Source organism: Triturus cristatus, chromosome 5_1, assembly GCF_964204655.1.
Source record: "Triturus cristatus chromosome 5_1, aTriCri1.1, whole genome shotgun sequence".
Classification (NCBI taxonomy): Eukaryota; Metazoa; Chordata; class Amphibia; order Caudata; family Salamandridae; genus Triturus; species Triturus cristatus.
The window spans coordinates 223965882-223987831 of record NC_140587.1 but is presented as its reverse complement, the minus strand read 5'-3'; the positions used below and the strand labels follow the sequence as shown (position 1 = coordinate 223987831).

The following is a 21950-nucleotide window of genomic DNA, read 5'->3' as shown; positions in this document are numbered from 1 at the left end:
ATTCTTTTGGGAGACGGCCCCAATGATGTCCCGGGGCAACAGCCCACAATGCATAGGCAAATGGCCCTCGATGCACTGTGGCATCCCCACAGCATAGTCTGTCCCAATGGACCTTTGGCCTCACACCTTGCTCACTTGGATTTTCGTCTTTGGATCCCCACTTGGCCTCGCTCCCTCCAGTCTCTCTCCCTCCTCCTCACAGGAACACTGGTAGTCAGGCTGGTGCTCCAGGCTCAAAGCAGTATCCCCCTACGCAGCTGGGAGCCCAGCAGACCTTGATCAATGGTCCTGGTTACAGTAGCTCAAGTTGTGTAGATCTTGTCCCAGCTCTGAACAACAATTGGGTTTTCACCTTCCACTTTTATACATTCCCTCAAGACATACATGTGATTTAGCGTCTGGTCCTTTGAATTTCATGGCCTGGGTGTCGGGATCTTTGAAGTACCTACTCTTTGGTTCTGTTCTCTGTCATGGGGTCTGTATGCCCCAGCAGGGGTAGCGCCAGACCAGATGGAACAACACCACAGGTCATGAATGCAGCAAAGGTTACACCTGAGTGTCAGCCTTAAGCAACAAGCCTCTCAAAGGATTAAGCCTCACATCTTTTAAGATTCTGTATTCCTGCACTGTGTACTTTATCAGCCCCACCATCTACTTTAAACACTGTGCTTTGGCCTCCCGGACCAGCACCCTTCCTGATTCATAATATGCGTTTGATGCGCTCCCCCCATCAAAAGGAATGTCAGCTATCTACATCTCCTTTCTGGGTCTGCAGTCCATAGCACCATCCAAGAAGTTTCTAGGCCCTTTGTTTTCCAAAACGGGACCCATGGGCCTTTCTGTTATGTACTCTCACAGGAACACATACATGCAGTCTTTAATGTGGGCTTCACAGTGACAGCCATATTTAACTATGAATTACTGTAACCTGAAACCACAGCTTACAAATACAAAGATCCCCAAAAGAAATAAGTGTAAAAAATGGAAATAAAGAAAAATGTTGGCCTCAAGGTCTGGCACTAAAGTGTTCTACCTCTTAGGCATATGTGCACATGAGATCAGGCTAAATGCTGTACCTCACAGTGCCAGGGTGAGCGAATGGCTAAAGTGGGTTGACCCACCTGCCAATGGGTGGAAGCAAAATTTGAATGACAGTTGAACAGGCTAATGTTATGTTATGTTATGATATTGAATTTTGTATAGCGCGACAATTACCCGGAGGTGTCCTGGCGCTGTCTAGCAAGTTCCTGAGGATCCTCAGTCAAAAACAAAGAATGGAAGGAAGGCCGGGATTATTCCCTACGGAACAGCCAGGTCTTAAGTTCCCTTCTGAATGACAGCAGATCCGTCACAGTCCTGAGATACGGAGGAAGTTCATTCCAAGCTTTAGCAGCCCCGTAGATAAAGCTCCTGCCTCCCCAGCGAGCTTTCCTAGATCGTAGGCTTCTACCTGGCACGTACCAGTGTAATCTGTTCTTTAAAAAATCTGGACCTAGGCAGTGCAGTGCCTTAAAGGTCTAATGTATGGAGAGGGCTGACCTAATGCTTCACTATGTAAGTATATACTTCTGTTTTCTTATGTCTGCCATTAGCTAGGATCTTTTGATTTTACTAAACGTATATATAGAACATTCTTAATGAAAGGGGCTTTCAGCCAGCTGTCTACATCTTTTGGTCTGTTGTTGTGTTATTCCCATTTTTCTCCTGCCCATTATAGCAGACAGCAAGGGCGCAAAGCACGGGGTAATGGTAAATGAAACCTCCCACTGCAACACAGACTAGTCCTTGACATCCAAAAGGTCTGATGTTTTTCTTGCCAACTGATTCTCAAGGTAGACTATAGAGGGCTGCCTAACACGGCACTTGTATGCCATGATGGGCAATTTCACCCATATATTCTGGCTGACACCTTTTCTAGGTGCATCAGGTGAACCTCCCAGGAACTGCTAAAGATGGCAATATTGTCAAGATAAGGTACAAAGAAATCCTTAAGCCTTGATAGAGCATGGCTCAAAAGGTGTCCGAAAGTGGCAGGAGCATTCTTGAGTCCAAAAGGTATTATCTTAAACTGGTACAGTCCCCCTGGTGTTGAGAATGTGGTCTTCCCTTTGGCAACATCCTCTACATCATGTATACAGATAGGTGTCAACCGAGGGGTCAGCAGGAGGACTTGAATCATCATCCAAACACCTCTCTGCACTCTTCTTGCTGTTTAGGAGTTAGTTCGGTAAAAGTTGTATCCCTTCCACTGAGCCATCCTTCTCATTACTATTGTAGGAAATTGGGTAATTGATTAAGGGGGTAAACCCCACTTAAGCAACAACCACGATCCTTATCAGAAACACATGCAAACCTCTGATTAACCTGTGCTCAATCCTCTGGTAGCTTGGCACAAAGCAGTCAGGCTTAACTTAGAGGCAATGTGTAAACTATTTAGGCAGCACTTCAAACATTAATTACCGTCACCAATTCAGAAAAACAGAGTAAAATGTAAAACATTTTTCGACAACAAAATTGCAAAAATCCAATCTGTAGAATCAGAGATATGCAATTTTGAAGGTATAGGTGAAAATAGCGCAGGCCCTGGGTACTGGCACTTCTACATTACTAGAGACTTACAAGTAAATTAAATGTGCAATTGGGTGGAACCCAATGTTACCATGTTTTAGTGAGCAAGCACAAGCACTTTAGTACTGGTTAGCAGTGGTAATGTGTGCAGAGTCCTAAAGCCAGCAAAACTAAGAAAAAACAGAGGGATTGATCGCAAAAAGTTGGGGGAAACCCCACCAAGGATGTCATGTCCAACAAATATGCAACAGGTTGGAGAGTGTCTACCTCTCTCTCTCCTACTCAGCCTCCTCGGTCATTGCCACTGTAAAGTCTATCCTGAGCCTTGACTTCCATCCGTTCACCTTTAATTCCCTCCTTGCTTCAGGTGTTCATCAGGTTTTTTATATCTGAAATCCTACTATCATGGTGGCCCACGCTCTGGGACAAATGGGTTTCAGCAACATTACTTCCTGACCCTCTTGGAAATCACTCAACCTCATTTTCATACCATCCCTTCATCAGCTCTTGGCTTGCCTGAAGGTCTTTCTTTGCCTGACTCATGTAGAGTGTCACAGCTTTCTGATGCTAATCACACTGTTTGCCACATCCTTCTGACATTTTTTGCGAACCTTCGGAGGTGAGTGGGCCACACAGTGGATGCCCAAACAGAAGTTCAAAAGAATTGATCCCAACCCCATTCAACGAAATTTCAATATAAGCATATAGGATGCCTTGCAGAAGAAGACCCCATTGCAGTTGTCTGGCGGAGTTCTCATCATGCTCCTGAGGATCCTGTTAAACCATTCCACTTCATTGGTCATTGCAGGTAAAATGTTTTGAAAAAGTGTTAGATCACTCCAGCTTGATCCTGCATCTCTCGTGTAAAAGGGGATGAAATGTGTTTCCCATTCAGAAATTCCTGTCTTGGGAAATCAACCCATGAAATGATCTCTAGGAGTGTATGGCTACTACCTTAGCTGTCACGCTGCTCAGAGGTGCCACTTCTGGGTAGCTGATGGAATAATACACCACTAACAAGACATACTTGTTTGCTTTGTGCTGAGGAAGAGGTCAAACATCCCCCCAAAGTCCAAGCCTACACAACTTAATGTCACACCTACTACTGACAGTTGCAATAATGGGGACTTGGTTCACTTTCTGACTTACCACTCAATTGGCAAGTGAGACATGTCCTACAGATCTCTCTGCACATCCCTAGCCAATAGAACAAAGACTCCAACCTATCCTGGTCCTTTTTAATGTCCACATATTCTGCTCAATGCACTTCATGGGCCAGTGACAATAGGATGTTCCTGTGCACTAGGTGAACTACTAGCCTCTTGCTAGTCCCTGGCTGAGGATTTATTGGCTGACATTAGAGTATTCCATCCTCCCAGGCAACTAATGCCTTCCACCCACTCCATTGTTAACCTGTTCCTGGGCTTCATTCTTGTGCCTGGGGGAATTCCTCCTGAGTAAGCCATCCAGCTGCTAGCAAAACAGTAGCTCTGGCTGTGACCCAGATGGGGGAAGCAGGTTCGAGTCTCGGCGTCGGCTCAACATCTTGTGATTCAGGGCAAATCACTTAATCTCCCCGTGCCTACCAAAAAAAAATGAATGCATCCTTGTGTAATGTAACTGGAGCTCATGTAAACCACTCCAATACTTTCGGGTTTAGTTTGCGCTATATAAAACTGCAAAAATATATATATCTTGGAATCATCACCCGTTGCAGTGACACTTAACAACACGAATGCAGGCACCACCCGAGCGAGCAGGGACTACTTGTGTTTGTATTTGGGCCGTTTCATTTGCAAATAGAATTTAAAAAAATGGAACGAGTGCAACAACGATGACTAAAGCTTTGCCAGCAGGGGAAAAAATAAAATAGCAGTCAACGAGGAACAGCAGACAGTTGAGATACGACTTGCACAGCATGAAATATTCAAGGGCCTCTTGCCAGAGGCTAGTGCATATTTCATGTGGACAAGATGCATGTGTATATCGCTTGCCCCTGGCATCGGCAGAACACATTCTCTTCAACTGGAAGGCTTGAATCGGAAGGCTAGAGGCGTGAGATAAAATGCAGGGGATGGGACCCGAACAAGTGGGACGTAGGGTGAAAAAAGCAAGGATCGGGAAAAAGTATGCAGGGTAAATGCAAAATAACAAGCCAGTGGATGGACATCAGGCTTTTTTCAGCAAATTTACAAGATTAACCAGCAGATCCTGGTCAGGGTTTATGCCTCCACTGGGGCTTAGGTAAAAATTACTTCAAATTAATGGCACCGAATCCAACTCCAAACTGAATCAGGATTTGCAGACAGCTCCTTCCTGGACACTTAAATGTTATGCTTTTTGTTGCTAGTGTGAGGTTGAGTATAAAGACTTTTCATGAAGAACAGGCAGATCAGCAAGTAGAGGTAGAGCAATGTGAAAGCATATACATATGAAATGATCATACCATTGGTATTAAATTCAAATAACTCTATAAAGTACGCACCGAGGTGGGGAGAAACCACACAGGATTCGCAGTGGAATCATAAAAATTAAGGAAAAGATCTCAGGTTCTTCAACTTTTACTGGGAAAAAAAGTCCCATTGTCAATTGTCAACGGGGTCCTTTGGTAGTTCCAAAGCCATCAGACCAGGTGAATCCCAGCACAATATAGACGTCTCTACAATAGTCAGAAGCAGCACAACCCAGAAGCAATAAATGAATGCAAGGTCAATGGAAATGAACAGGTCGGCGAACATTAAAACAGACTTTCGTGGATAAGGAGTTGGGTAGACAGAGATTCTCTGGGAGGTGACACTGTAGAACCACAGTCCGCTTTCCTTGCAGCCTTTGATAGAGCTCCAGGGATAGTGAAGGTGCAGTTGAAGTGTTGTTATGATACAGTCTTCTGTTCTCTGGTTGAAATAGCACAAGTAGCAAGTGAATTGCTAAGGAGCTGGTGACAGGGGTAGAATTGATTGAAGTCTTTACAATACTGTTAGAAGGAGAAGAGGAGGCGTATCCTGAAGAATTAAATGTTAGAGTTTGTTCATGATACTTTCTTGTTTTGTGGACTAAACAGAGTTCATATGTAAATGGCAGCCCCTAGGACCTTGAAGAACGGTGGCACCTATGTGGATGGGAGATTCTTTTTGGGAGTGTGGCTCACTACATTACCCGCTCATCTGTCCTCCTCGTCCCAGTCCTTACCAAGTGAGGCAATCCTGCCTCATGACAGCCAATAGGAACGCCAGTATTTTTATAATTATATGAGCCCCTCCCACCCACCGCAATGCCTGTTTTTTTGCTTTCCCGACACGTCGGTCGGTGCGCTGGTGTGCTGTGCCGTATTTCCTGTTTCGACAGGGGGTCTACAGTGCAGTGAGGTTTTGTTTGCAGAGTGTAATTGTATTATATTGCTTGCTTTGCTCGTGACCGCACTGGTGTTCCAGTCGGTCGTGTTCCTGCTCCGTGTTCAGAAAGTGCTCCCCGCGCATGTGCTTGGCTGGGGCAGGTAGCTTCTTCTTGTCGTTCTGGCCTCGGGTCGTTCCGGTGTTGGAGTTTCCTAGCAGCATCTGGCTCCCATAGCCATGATTGGTTGTTTTGTGGCTGTGGGGGATGCAGCAGGGCTGTCCCTTTGTTTTTCCAAGTCTCCTGTTACACGGGACTTGGTTGCTTGGTGACAGTGTTTAAAGGGGAGTGGCTGGGCACTTCCTGGTGTGTGCTGGGCATCCTGTATGGTTTGCTCTTCCTGCTTGTGGCCATGAGTGATGAGGCTTCCTCTCTGGTGCCTGCAAAGTCTTTGTTCAAGCAGCATAATGTCCAGGGACTGCAGGAGGATGACTTTTTGCAAATTTACAGATCTGATTTGCAGGATTTAATTAATTCAGTCCTTATCTGATGATGGGTTTTACTCTCAGTATAGTTCCTCGGTGGTGGATGACCTGCCTTTTCATGATGTCCTCAAGGATATTCTGGCTAAAGAATGGCTTGAAGTTGACAAGCAGGGTATTCCGCAAGAAATTCTGGGGAAGAGGTATCGCCTGGTGGAATTTGACACCCAGTTCCCTCAGGTTCCTAAGGTCAATTCTATTTTGTCCTCCATGGCTTCTTCTTCTTCTTTCTCTTTGTCTTCAGACGAGGCTTCTCTGGCTGACCCGGTTGAGTGGAAGGTGGAATCTGCTCTCAAGTGCTCTTATGCTGCTTCACATTTTGGGGTGCGTGCTACCAGTTATTCAGCCTATACTTAGCAGGTCCTTATCAAGGATACTGAGAAATTGTTTGACTGTCTTCAGGATCAGGGGGATCCCACTCCTATCTTTGTGCAGATGGAGGTTTTGCTCAGCTTCTCTCTGATGTGACTTTTCCTCGGCTGCCGGGGCAGCGGTGTCGGGTAGGAGGTGTCTCTGGACCAAACCTTGGCACCTTGATGCTGCTCAGAAGGCCTTGGTCCATAAGTTGCCTTTTGAGGGTCCCCGGCTTTTTGGAGACGATTTGAACATGATGGTGCAGCAGTCTGTGGAGGAGAAGAAGATGTTGAAGCCTTTTCAGACTGTACAGAAAAAGAAATCCTTTTTACATAAACAGGGGTTTATGGGTGCTTTGTTGTCTTCTCAGCCCTTTCGTGGTCGGGCCCGTGTTTGGGGGGCTGTGTTCCATCATAAATACCGGCCTCAACAGCAGCAACAACAGCAGCATCCCCAGGGTGCTGGGCAAAAGTGACTATGCCAAGGTGGGGGCTCGGCTCCATTTCTTTTTGGCCCATTGGTCAAGTCTTATTTCCGACCAGTGGGTCTTACCAGACATCGGGATGGGTTACCAGATTCCCTTCCGGGGCCATCCCCATCTGGACAGCTTTCGGGTTACCCTGATGTCAAGAAACCCCGTAAAGCGGTCTGCCATGTTGTCAGGCGTCGAACTATTGTTGTCAAAGGGGGCTGTTGTGCTGGTTCCAGGGGAGGAGCGTGCCTGGGGTTCTATTCTGTTTCTGGTCCCAAAACCCAATGGTTCCTTCCGCCCAATTCTGAATCTCCAGTCTTTGAAAAGGTTGGTGCGGCTGGATCATTTTCATATGGTTACCCTACAGTCCGTCATTACCCTTATCCAGGAGGGTGACTTTTTGGCTTCTCTGGATTTGGAAGACGCCTATTTTCACGTTACTGTCCATCCAGACAGTAGGCGGTTCCTGAGGTTTGCGATGCAAGGGATCCATTTCCAGTTTCGGGTGTTGCCTTTCGGTCTCTCCACTGCTCCCAGGACTTTTACTAAGGTATTGGCTCCTGCTGTGGGAGTTTTGCAGCGTCAGGGTTTCTCTGTATTTCCTTATATTGATGATTGTCTGGTCTCTGCTTCCTCCCTTCCTAAGGCTCTTCTGGCAGTGGAAGGGCCGATGTCCTTGTTCTAGGATCATGGGTTCAAGTTGAATCTAGCCAAGTCTCATCTGGTTCCTGTTCAGAGACTTCAGTTCATCGGGGGTCTGTTCGACATCTTGCAGGGGGCAGTGTTTCTCCCTCCTGTTTGGATTCTTTCCCTGCAGACTCTGTTGCAGGACCTGCTGGGTCGCCCTTCTGTCCCGGCTCGGGTTTGGTTGCAGGTCCAGGAGTTGATGGCTGCCACCATGGCGGTGAATCCTTGTGCTCACCTGCATCTCAAACCCTTGGTGAATCATCGGTTGGCTTAGTGGGACCACTCCCGGGTGGATTACGAGCCTCTGGTTCCTCTCTCTCCTGTTCTGGTTCAGGACTTGGACTAGTGGCTTTGCACTCCCAATCTGGGGGGGAGGTGCATTTTCAGCTTCCTCCTCCCCTCGTGTTGACCATGGATGCCAGTCTTTGGGGTTGGGGGGCCACGTTTGGGTCCTTTGAGGCCAAGGGTCCTTGGTCTCAGAGGGACAGCACCCGTTCCTCAAACTGGTGGGAGTTGGCAGCCATTTGGCGGGAGTGCAGTTCTTTCAGGTTTCTCTCCTTGTTGCGGAACTGTTTGTTCGTAACTGACAAACTGGTGGCTCGTTATTTGAACCGCCAGTGGGGGACCAGGTGCGCATCTCTAAATCTGCTGGTTTCCATGATTTGTGCCTGGGTGGAATCTCACCTGCTGACATTGAGGGCTGTTTACATTCCAGGGCATCTGAACTTTCATGCGGATGGCTTGAGCCGCAACCTTCCGTCCTCTGTTCGGTATTATCTGTCTGTTCCTCTGTTCAGGAACCTTTGTCTTCGGTTCGGGACTCCCTGGATCGATCTTTTTGCTTCCTCTCACAACTCTCTTCACCCCCGTTTTGTTCCGAGGTGGTTTGTCCTCAAGCTTGGGCGGTGGATGCTCTCTCGATTCCTTCGCCTTCGGGCCTTCTATATGTCTTCCCTCCTATGCCCCTCCTTCTGAGGGTGCTGCAGAAGATTCGGGGGGAGAGGGTGTCTGTGCTGTTGATTGTTCCTTTTTGGCCCTGCTGCCTTTGGTTTCCGCTCCTGATGCAGCTGGCGATGGGCCAGTTTGTCCAGCTCCCCTTGGTTCTAGCTCTGCATAAGTATCTACACCTGTCTTTGCCCAGTCTTCGTCACTTGCATCTGACGACCTGGCTCTTGAGCGCCTGACGTTGGAGTCTTTGGGCTGTTCTTCTGTGGTGGCTTGTGACATTCAAATGTCACGTCGGCCTTCGACACTTAAGAGCTATGGTAAGCATTGGGACTCTTTTGTCTCCTGGTGCTCATCTCATGGTGTGGATCCTGTGGTTGGGGATCTAACTTCTATTCTTGACTTTCTCCAAGATGGGTTTTTGAAGGACCTTTCCCCTTCCACCTTGTCTGCTCAATGGGATGCGGTTCCGGCGTGTAGGGGTCCCAGAGCCTCGTGAAGGTTGTTGCTCATTTGATGAGTCGGCTTCTACACAGTTTGCGGCTTTGTCACCCGGTCTCTCCTGTGGTTGTACCTTCTTGGGATTTGCCGACTGTTTTGAGGGGTCTGTGGTTGCCCCTTTTTGAACCTTTGTTGAAGACTGATTTGTTGTGGTTGTCCACAAAGGTGGCTTTTTTGTTGGACTACACCTCCGCTCGGCGGTTGGGTGAGTTGGGTGCTTTGCTTATCTCCTTCCCTTATTTGCAGTTCCTACAGGATAGGGTTGTTTTGTGGCTTGACGCAGTTTTTCTCCCCAAAATGTCCTCCAAATTTAATTTGCAGCGGGAGGTGGTCCTTCCTGATTTACCTGGGGATGGGGATTCTCTTGTTCCTTCATCCTTGGATGTTCGCAAGGCCCTTCAAGTTTAACCCTTGGGTTTCGTCTTTCCCCTGCCCTGTTTGTCTCCTGTGGGGGTGTGGCTAAGGGAAAGAAAGTTTTTACTTCCACCGTCAGTCGCTGGGTGCGTTTGGCGGTCTGCCAATCCTATAAGTCTGTGGGTCTGCCTCCTCTGTCTCAGATGCAGTGTAGTTCGACGCGTTCTGTGTCCGCTTTCTGAGCTGAGGCGGCAGGGGTCTCTATGCAGGAGTTTTGTAGGGCAGCCACTTGGCAGTCCCATCACATGTTCGTCCGGCATTATCTCCTTGATGTTTTGCGTGCCTCTGTGGACAATTTTGATGTTCGCGCTTTAAAAGCTGCTGTGCCTTAATCATTGTTTGAGTAAACTTCTTGTGCTTTGCATGGATCCCTGGTGTCCTGGGTTTTTCTTCTTATTTTTCTGCTTGTGAGTTCCTCACTTGGTAAGGACTGGTACAAGGAGGACATATGAGGGGGTAATATCTTGTTACTTACCGGTAATCTTCATTACCCCGATTAAGGTCCTTCTCATCCCAGTCCTTTTCCCTCCCTCCCTCCCTCCCACTGTGTTTGTGTCTAGACTTGTTGATAACAAGCATTGCGGTGGGTGTGAGGGGCTTATATAATAAAATAAATACTGGCGTTCCTATTGGCTGTCGTGAGACAGGATTGCCTCACTCGCTAAGGACAGAAATAAGGAAGACCTTAATCAGGGTAACAAAGAGTACCGGTAAGTAACAAGACATTTCCTAGCAACAAGTTTATTTCTATTATCAGGGAATTGGCTTTTGCACGTAAGGATGAATTTTTGAAGGCCAGCTTTTCAGATTTAAACCATGGTGAACAGAATATCAGATTTGTACTTGGCCTTGGCAAACACTGATCCATCTTGGGTTTCAGAGAACACCAACATGCATGTTAAGCGTCCTCACATGTTCAACTCTCTCTTAACTAGGTAAAACTTTGGCGAAGGAGAGCAGGGCCAGTGAATATACTACATTTGTCAATGCCCCAGACAGCAGTGAGCGTTACACTTCTCAGACAGAAAAGCGCTAGTGCCCCCTGACAGCAACAAGCATCAATGGTATCATCCTTACACTCCTGCAGCAGAAACCAAACAAAAGATACACATCCCATGTCAAGAGCACTGTATGGCATCTCATACAAATGCCAATCACATTAACAGTCTAAAGTAGTGCAGGCAAAGCAGGACAGGCAGCTACTGGCATCGTCATAGTATCCACACTCCCATAAGTGCGCATCTTGTCAAGTATTGCACGTGCACCCCCACACACAGGGACACTCCAACTCTAAGACTCAGATGAATCTAACCATTCTGCGTGCACAGGGATGTGTACATCCAGGCAGCGATAGCTCCTCCATCCACACTGCTGGAACGGCTGGCTGTCATGATGTCATTTCCAGGAAGGAGGGCATTAGGTGTGACTAAGAAGAGGCACAGAAGCGATCCTAGAATGGTTTGAGTACTGGACAATGCATCAATGCTAAATGTGTAAATCAATGTGTTACAAAAGACAGTGAGGGTTACAAGGTGTAAAAGCCACATGTCCTTCATAGCTCACTGTGGTATATCAGAAGGTTTTCAATTTATGAACTGTAAGTAACAAAAGGATCTTTGTTAAAAGCAGTAACTCACCCAGCTAAATAAAATAAAAGTCTGTTATCTGCATTTTAGATGATGTGCTTTGCAGTAGACGCATTAACCCTCTATGCTACTTTGTCAAAACTTGAATAGAGAAAGCACAGATCTCTACAGCAAATGCATTACCCTTCAAAGTTATTCTTACCATTATTATTCTTCCCTGGGATTTACTGGGCCCACAAAGATCTCTGCAGCAGGTGCCTTAAACCATAAAATAGTTTAAAATGCAGACTTTGTGGCCAATTAAGCAGATTAGATTTACTGCTAGCTGTCTCCTTGTTTTAAAATTCTTTTTGGCACAGTTTAAAAAAAATAAGGGCTTCATTTACTAGAGACCTGTGCCTCCGGAGTGTCACTTTTTTCGACACTCCAGTGATGCAGACCTCTTAATAATATCTATAAGGCGACGCAAAGCCACCCTGTGTGGAATGTCATGGCTTCATAGATGTGGAGTAAAACAAAGCAGTGCAAGTCGCTGCTTTGCCTGAATCTATGTCGAGGAGGTATTCCATGGGCGTTGCGGTGGGTTTTCCCAAGCAACACCCATGGATTTTGACACATTTCCAGATTTACAAGGATCTGTAAACCTGGGAATGAGTCAAAACTGTGCACCTCCCCGCTGGAGGAGTAACTAGGCGAAATAATTGTATTTCTCCTTGTTTTTCCCTCTTTCTATATGTGTTGCATTTTGCAGCACACACAGAAAGAGAAAAACACCTCTATTGATTGTTTTTGTGCAGGAGGTTTCTCTTCCTGCAAAAAAAGAAATCCTGCCTACAACGCAGGTACCCTAGCACCATGGTGCAAGGGTGCCAGCATTGGCGCTCGGCGCCAATTTATGCATCGGCGCAGGCAGAAAGGACAAGAATGCACCATATTTCATTATTACAGCGCATTCCTGCATTTCCCTTTTGAAGCAGGGCAGCGCTGCAAGAATATTTGCGGCGCTGCCCTGTGCTAAAAAGTTGTAAATGAAGCCCTCAATGTATAAATTGAGGCCCACATTTTGTGCCCGGTTTGCGTCACTTTTTTGGCACAACCCAGATGCAAAATTCCATTTGTTGAATTACATAATGTGCTCAAATGTACTTGTTATAGACATGCGGAACATGTGTGAAGTGTTAAGATCTGATGTCACTTCCTGTGATGCAGTGATGTCACGCTGTGATGTCACATACCATGATGTCACTTGCAAACGAACGAACTGCGTTAAGTGGGCGCGCACGCCACGAATGGCGTAAAGTAACTTAGCATTTAAAAAACCGTACAAATTCACTGAAAAAACCATAGGTTTCACACACGTTATAGTTAGGAATTAGCATTTAAAAAACCTTGCAAATTCAGTGAAAGAACCATAGGTTTCACACATGTTATAGTTAGCTGGACATTTTACTGATAAAAAACCAATGAAATTCCCCCGTTATAGTTAGTGCAGGCAACAATAACTCACGCGACCGCAATCCTCTGCTGATGACATATGTGTCTTTATGAAAAAAAAATATTTGTAATATATGTATAGCTAAAATTTAATGGAAGAAGACATGGGCAAATAAGTGTCTAAATACAGTATTAGCATCAGTAGAGGATTGCGGTCGCGTGAGTTATAGTTGCCTGCACTAACTATAACGGGGGAATTTCATTGGTTTTTTATCAGTAAAATGTCCAGCTAACTATAACATGTGTGAAACCTATGGTTTTTTCACTGAATATATATATATATATATATATATATCCATTATTCTGTGTCATTGTATAATCTGTACTTGATTCCGGAAAGAGACGAGTCTGGCCTTCGTTTTACCTGTTGGTGATGCGTTACTCGGTAATTCGGTAACACCGGTAGGCGGAATGTGGTGCAGAAAACACTGGGCCATTTTACAAGTCGGACATCCATAAATCTCAGAATTAAGCTCGCCATCTGAGACGTAATCTATCGCGTAAACATGATTTAATGTATTCGACCCACGCATTTAGTGGGCAAACAAAGCAACATGTCAGGCTTAAAAGGGCAAATGTGGTGACCTGAGATGCAGACCTCGGCCGGGCGGAGAAAGCATTCCCACATATTCTGTCTCATTAAAACTCCTTGAGAAAATCTCCACCCAACCTCCCTTCTTTCATTGTGAGGGCTAGCGGCCTATTCAGCGCCCCCACACAGCGGCAGACCCGTGGGCTGGGCTGGGCTGCAGGAGGGGTCACTTATGGCATCATGTTTCTAGATGTCCCAAGTGATTCACGTCTGAAATCTGAAAATGCACAATTCATGGCTTGTGTCTGGGACCGCTAATTGTGCTCATTGTCTCAGAATCCGGAAGCCATGCATTGGTAATGAGTGGCCCTTGCTGGCCTCTTACATTAACCTTTGCAGTGGTAGACCGGCTGCCTTATGGTATGTTGTGTTTCAGCTTTAGTTTACCATGCTATAAACAATATTCTAATATATGCACAGGCTGTTCCTGGAAAAGTCATAGGCCAAGATTAACTAAAAAGTGATGCAAGCTGGCATAAAAAGTTGTATTGAGACTTACTTTCTAGCACAAATCATGTTGTGGGCTGGAAAGTAGCCCTAAATCATTGTAAAGTAATGTTCTTATGCAACCACCTGTGGATTTTGACGCAAAGTCCTAGATACTTAAAGAAAAGGGAAACAGGACTTTGCCCCCCAAAGCACTTGCACTGCTTTGAGGCAGGAGTAACATTTGGAAACAGTTCTGTGTTCCATTCTTGCGTGTGTGCTCTACTGTGGACAGTGCAGCACTCATGCACTCCGAAGTGGGCCGGTGCAGGGTGAGAGAGCAGCGGCATCGTATCTCAGCACAGTTCTTAGCCATATCTCAGCTGTTATGGCGCTGTTCTGCCTTCCCCTCTGACATGATGCAGCGCAGCAACTTTGGGTGCGGTGCTGTATTGATGGTCATTTTGACTGGAGTGGTCGCATGCAAACACGAGCGCCAAGTAGAACTGGAACGCGTACTGCCTCCAATGTTAGCCCAGGCCCTTTCTGCCACTGTTTAACTGGTGGGAATGGGCTGGCCTCGATTGTACCGCATTGTGTGTCACCAATTATTGTAGCATATCTTCAGTCCAGCAAGAGACATCAGTCAGGCAGAACAACTCTTTCCTTTTTTTGTTGCAGATTTATGTAGCGGGAAACGACCCAAAGGTATTGGAGCGCTTTACATGAGCACCAGTCATGTTACACAAGGGCACATTCATTTTTGGTAGGCACGGGGAGATTAAGTGATTTGCCCAGAATCACAGGATGTTGAGCCGACGCCGAGGCTCGTACCCAATTCCCCAGGTCCAAAGCTCACAGCTCTGGCCGTAAGGCAATGTTCATGCAAAGTTTAGTGGAACTAAAATGTGCCAATTCTAAGATTTTCCTCAGCTGATCAAACCCTTCCTTACCAGTGGGACCTCATTGAATGTGAATATTTATTAGTCCCTTTCCAAAAGCCTTTGACGCATGAGAGCAGAAGTGGCGTAACGCAAAACGATGGGGCCCCCAGTAGAATGTATGAGGGCCCTTGAGTCACCCAGATCTTACAGATGGTCAGTGGCCTAGGACTGAATGGCCCCCCAACTGACCCTCCCTGAAGGTTTGGGGGGCCTGTGCACTTGTGTTAATGAATTAACACCTCTTGTGCTCACACCTTGGCAGATGGTCAAGTGTTTGGTACAGCAGATATTGCCAATTTTCTTTCTATTCATGTGTATGGAGGTCACTAAGACAGAAAAGTCCTGTTATTAGAGAGGTTGTGGCAACTTCCATCTTGCTAAGCTTGTGCAATGCTTAGTAAGCCCACTTTTGTTAATATTGTCCAAGTAGCAGCTAAAATCTCTACTCTCACAACTGTGTACTAATTAATAAAAGCCTAAATCTTGGGTGAATTTAGATATTTAGTTCAAATGTCGCAAGAATGTGTTTTAGAAATATACTAACTTGTTGCCTTTCTAAACCAGTATAAAAACCAGAGTAAAGGAAGCAACTACTCTTTTACAAAGTTGACAGTGAGGAGCCAAGAATTCCTCACAGAGACCTGCTTTCACTTTTAGTCACTTGATTGTGAGGGGGACTGTTTTAAGTCTACATTTTTGAGCACTAGTAATGACATGTGATATACTATTTTACACATGATTCTGCAAACACAGACTGGATTAACACAGTTGCAATTGAAACGCATGTTATATGATGTATTGAAGTGAAGTTATTAATGTTTTTTTTAGTTAGGCCACATGTCTGTGTAAATCTCCATTTTGAACAGGATGGATGCCATCTCTGTCACTCACTCCTGCTCCTCTCCTGCATACATTCTCTCTCCACAGGCTGCACGGAGCACAGCAAGGTGTTGACATAATGGCTTATTTCCACTGCAGTAGATGCCTTGCTAATGCTGAACTTGCTATGGTGCAGCTTTAAGATTGCAACAAGTATCCGTCTTGTTTTGTCTGTCACTGAGTCCATTCACTGGGACAAAGTCCATTGTCTAAATGTTTAATATTTATTCGAACATCTCAGGATGACATTGGCATAGAGCGTGTGGACTACATTTTTTAGAAATGGGATGATGCTCACGTGTTGAGGTGATGACATGCATTATTCTTGTGCTTTGATTTGCTAAAGAAATGTTACTTTTGCTCACACCAAAATGATTTGGCAGCTTTTCTCATTTACTATACAATAATTGTGTATAAGAACCCCTTTAATTTGGGGGTGAGTCAGTGGTTTTCCTGAGCTTACCTATGCTGTTAGAGATGGAGCATGATTTTCTTACAATTTTGCTGCCCATTGAGACTTAGATTTTTTTTTCTCCAATTTTACATACTATGTATGAGTTTTCATTTGAGAACCTTCATGGCATTCAGTCTGTGTCCCTTAATTTTAATTTTGTGATAAAACCCTTTAACTTTTCATTGTCCTAAAACTCAATTATTGAGTGGCCCCTGCTACTTATTTAACTGTTTTTACTTTACTAAATGAGGTTTGGGGACATGTTGCCTCATGAAATTGATATTTAACACCATCTTTCGTCCAGTAAACTTTGGTAGAACCAAACTAGGTGAATTTTGGGATGTCCAAATTTTGGGGATTGACTTTGCTCCCATGTTTAACTTCTTGGGAGCTCAGCCACAGACAAAATCGAGGGCAGTCTCTCTACCCCAGCTAAATAATTCCAGTTAACTATGAGGGGAAAAAAGAAAATAAGTTACATCATGAGGAATTTACAGGGACTATTTTAGGTACTCCCAAGAGTTCAGTCCCCAGGTGCACTGGCAGTAGGTGCTCACAATGACCATTCAAACAAATTAATGTTACATTATACCAATATATAAATTCATTTCTTTAACTGATTACTTAATTCATGGAAGTTATTTTCTCCACAGATACTGAAGTGGTAATACAATTATATTCTTTCTGAATTGTCTCAATGCTATGGTGTTTCACATCCGATCATTTTAGCAATCTATCATTTTGTTCCTTTTCATGTAAGACCCCAATGCATTTCGGACCACCGTAGTCCTTGGTTTGGGGGACATCAAACAATAATCTACAATGCAAAGCGAAATCAAACCAAAATCAAAAACTGCTCAGTTCATTTACATTACATTCAGACTACAAACACAAACACACCTATGAGCTTAATATACTGGTTTCCACAAAAACATATTTTGGACTGCTCTATCCTATGATAAACAAGAGCATTATGGTAGAAAGTAAAGTGACCGCAACAACTGCTCAGCTTTTGTCATATTAAGACCATGCGCTGACATGCTGAACATTATTTACACTAGGAAATGGATTGGTACCATATGAAACTGACTAGAGCGAACATCAGTCCACCATCCAAGCTTACAGGGAGCCCAGCACTGAATGTTAGCTATGGCCATGCTAGTAGTGGTACTAAAACTACTAGTGGAACCAGTAGCAGTTGCAACTGGTACGAGTCGATTTAGCACAAGAGGTAGCACGTATAAGTAGCAGTTACAGACCATTGGTGGTAGCAGTTGGACCAGTAGCATAAATAATAGAATGGAGAGTAATTCTTGAAGAAGGAACAGCAATAGTGGCAGTGATTCGACAGCACAAATACTATTAGTATGATCAAACGTTGTGGTACTGCTGGTGGTTATAATATTAACCCGTTTCCGCGATATGGGCGGGGCTGCGTCGGCCAACGGTTGTGCGCAGCACCTGGAAGGTAGTGCTCGCATCAGCCGTTGGCCGACGCGTACACGGAATGGGTTAAAAGGAATAGATATAGTTGCTGATCCAGGAGCATTACTATTGTTAGTAGAAGCAATTGGTGTAGAAATTCTTGTAAAAACACTAATCATAGTATTAACATTAAAGGTCTTGTTATTAGTAGTTGCAGCAAGTATGGCAGTTCTATTAGTACAGGGGACAAGTTGCATTGTTTGACTCCCTACAAGTAGCACTTGCAGTAGTCAGAGTGCCAGGTGATAGTACTAAGGCCAGACCTAATAGTGGCAGCAAAGGCAGATTATGTTAAAATGAGGAAAGTTTCTCTATGGTCTTTTTATTGCATTCAACAGTATATATTGTTTCCATGTTTCATATTAAAAAATATGAAAAAGGATTCTATTAAATGTACTCATGGAGATTACAGATAAACATGCCTAATGATTAATATTAATTGCTGAGCCCTGGTCGGATTCATTAGAGGGAGGTCCTCAGGGAACTACAAAAGATCTTAATGGATCTGCTAATTAGCAGAGTCATCTATTCAAAGATGTGTAGATGCTGTGAAGGCCTTCACAGCATAAAGCTGAGAATGTAATTACATTAAATAGATAAATCATTTCCATATGTTGTGATTCTCTTGAATTGTGGGCCCTCTGGTACAGTCACAAGACTAGGGGTGTGCAAAATGTGGTAATTTGCTTTGGCACAATTAGGTGACATTACTCATAACTATGCACAATGTAAATCCATCATTTCACGCTACATTTAAGCACAGAATGCTTCCCCGTGGCAATTTTTGGTGTGAGGACATGTTTAGATAAAAGCACAGCGAACAATAGCAGCTCACGTTCTGCTGTTCCTGTGCATTCCCAGTGAACTTTTACCATGAAAGACATGTAATTATGCAAAGCAGCATAATGGTGGGACTTTTACATAACCTGCATAGCGCACAAACTATGTTTGCGTAAAGGGTACCCGGTCCTACAAAAGAAAGGATTTAATCTTTGAGCCTTTTTACAAGGCCATGAGGCAGGGTTCTACCCCTAGAATTAATAGATAGGTGAGGTTAATGGGGAGAGAGATACCACATGGGAAATTAAGCAAACAGATATTTGCTTTTGGGGTAATGGGTGCAACAAGGATCATTTAGGGCCAGGGGCCCTATTAAACATGGGGCTTACTTTTGCTGTTTGCACCACGGCTAACCTTAAAACAGGTGCACCGGGTGCAAACTGGGTGCAAACAGAGAAAGTGCACCCTAATACATTGAATGCCCTGTCCCCAGGTACGCCACATACTCGTGCCCTGGTTGCAGTGCATATGAGTGAAAAGTAGAGGGCTTTGAAGCAGCTGCTCTATGTTTCACTGTGCAGGCAACAACCAGCGTGCTCTCTTAAGAGGGTAGAGAGATGCCCTTGAAGGCAGGTGCTGTGAGTGACTGCATCTGCTTGCAAGGGGATGTTTGGGTGGTCCATTGGAACCCCTTTACACCCTCCTGAGGGCTGCCATCAGGGGGCGCACTGACAGCATGCCACCATTTAGTTGGTGTACTGTCATAATACCTCTTGAACAACAGCTTCTTTGCCTCTGCACCCACATCTATAATATAGCGCAGGCTGAGAGGCACATGGATTCCCTCATTTGCAGGGGGACATGCCCCCATGCAAATAAGGGCACATCCACTGGTGATAGCACTGGCGCCATATGTGCATCAGCGCTATCTGTATTACAGAAAGGCAGCACACGCATCTGTGGCCCTTTCTGTAATACCAAAGTGCCCCTGTGCGCGCAAAGCTGTCTCACATGCCCGCTGTGCCTCTGGGGCACTTTCCATAATACGGCCCCAGATGTGTATGGAATTTTGTGACAAAAGAAATATTAGCGGAGGAGGGGAAATGGCACTAAATAACTGACGTAGAGGGAAATGAGAGTGCTGTCTAACAAGGTGGCCTTGACGAGGCATTATTGTATTTGGTATGTCTTTGGTATGACACGGTAATTCACCTCAGCTGAAATGTAAATAAGAAAAGAAGTTAGAGAATCAGACAAGGCACACTTAAAAGGCAAGTGGGTAGAAAACGTTACTCAATCCCCCAAAATCCACTCTTCCACTTAGTAGGCCTCGTATTTTAACCCTCAACATGCCAGTCCAGTGTATCGCTTTATCTAATGGGTTTACATAGAAAAAAACTATAAACCATCCATAGCATTTGGCAACCCCAGTTTTGAAAACATCACACATACAAACAAAGCATTAGCAACATCAATAGGTTTCGAAGCAATGGGCTAATGCATGCAGCATTAGCACATTAGAGTAAGAAAGATGGGAGGAAGCCAGCAGGACAGAGATGGCCATAGTTGTAAAGTACTCCCTTAGGTAGTTCAATGCAAGCACTGGAGTGGAGGTGGAAGGATAAATGCAAAAAGCCAATGGAATTAGCATAGAATGTCCAAGTTAAGAGATGGAGACTCCACTGGGTCACGCTAAGACACTTTATCTATATTGTTACCGATAGGTCTGTTTGCCAGCTGCGCTGTCAAAGCCAGGACTTGGAAAAATGAATCCTAACACAGAGGGTTTCAAAACAGAATAAGGGCAAACACATCCTTTACAACCAATACATTTTAAAAACCACCAATAATAAATATAATAATATCTCATCGAAAAAACATCAAGCCAAGTTTTAGAGACTTCTCAGCCTCTACTTTCTCCACTAAAGAAACTAGTGGTGTTAAAATGACATTAACAATATTTAGAACATCATGTGCATTACCGAATCAGAAAGTTAATAAAGTGTGTGTGACATGACAAAGCAGACCGCATTTTCCTCGCTGTGAAAAACACAAGCATTGGCAAAGCCAATAGATCTCACCTTTGTGACCTATTGCTTTTGCCAGTGGGTTTTGGCCATGCAGCACAGTATCCGCTAAAGCATTTTTTTTAAAGAGGGGGGAGTTGGAAGCAACACGGGGAAAGTGGGACAAAAGCAACACAGGGTCTGGGAAAAGTAGCATTGTGGTGCAACTGGGGGTAAGCAATGTGGAGTAGTACACAGGTGAGCGCAAAAGGGAGTAGGCAGGGAAAAGAAGACAAGCAATAGAGAACAACACAGAGTGCAGATCGAGAAATATACACAAGGGAGATGGCTCGCAAACACATGCACTGTATAGGAGTGCTTCACACAAAAGAAAAAAGTAGTGTTTAAAATGCAAGCAGTGGAAGCACAAATGCCAGCCACTGTAGGATATTGTAAAGAGGCAATGCTCCCTGGGAGTGACAAACACAAGGTTGGAAAGCTGGGATACAAATAAGAAGAAATCAAATGACTGACAACGAAAGACAAACAATGGTAAGCAATGGGCCAGCTCCAAGCCCTTCCATGTACTTGTTAGGCCACAATATGCCTTGCAACAGACAGTGTGTGTGCTGTCTAGGGGTGGGCCAAACTCGTGGAATTTCACTCTGCGAAATTACGCAGCCGTACATAAAGACTGTGAGTTTCTACCAACGGGTGGAAATATACATGTCGCAATGCGATGTAGTGCCTGTAGCTCTTTCCACGCTGAAAAATCAGAGTGAACGGCACCACACTGTATGCAAGAGCAAGCGGCCACGCTAGAGGGCACCAAATCTCGCTGGGACAGCAGTTGTGACCACCTTACATGCTAATCAGGGAAACTCTGCAACATGGAACGGCAGTCTCAAACAAAGCGTGGAATTCAACACACATGAAATTCCACCAGCCTCAATTAACGCTGCATTACAAAGAAAAAAAACATAACTAGAAAAAAGCTAGAAAAGAAAAATAAATTGTGAAGAAAGCACACCATCGTGGTTACATAAGCCAAATGTGCATTTAAACATATCAACCCTTCGCACAGCCCAACAACTTACTGTCCATAATCTTTAGGACAGGCTGGTGGCCTGCGTTATCTTACAGACCTGCCCTCACCAGCAATTCCTTGAACACCCAAAGTATCAAGTTGTGATCTCACACAATCTTCATCACTCATTACCATGAAGCCATTTCCACTGTCATTGTTCTTAAAAAAACACTCAGCCCCCTTTTGATACAAAGCCAATCTAGGACGATTCTACCTTTCACCATTCTCTAGCAAAACAAGAAATTTATACACCTGTTTGATCCTGTACGGACCTCCGAATTTTGGCAAATCCATTACAAACCTCCCTGCTTTGACTTTGACCCAATCACTTGCACTCAAGTTATGATTCACACAATCGGCAGCAAACACACTCACCTCTCTGTCTTGCCTACCTTACACCGCCA

The 21950-nt window shown here is 44.8% G+C and overlaps 1 protein-coding gene across 1 annotated transcript in view; it reads right to left on the bottom strand.

The window, feature by feature from the left end:
- COL22A1 (collagen type XXII alpha 1 chain) overlaps positions 1–21950 on the bottom strand; it is a 1010593-nt gene that overhangs the window by 769876 nt on the left and 218767 nt on the right. The gene's annotated exons all lie outside the window — the stretch shown is intronic.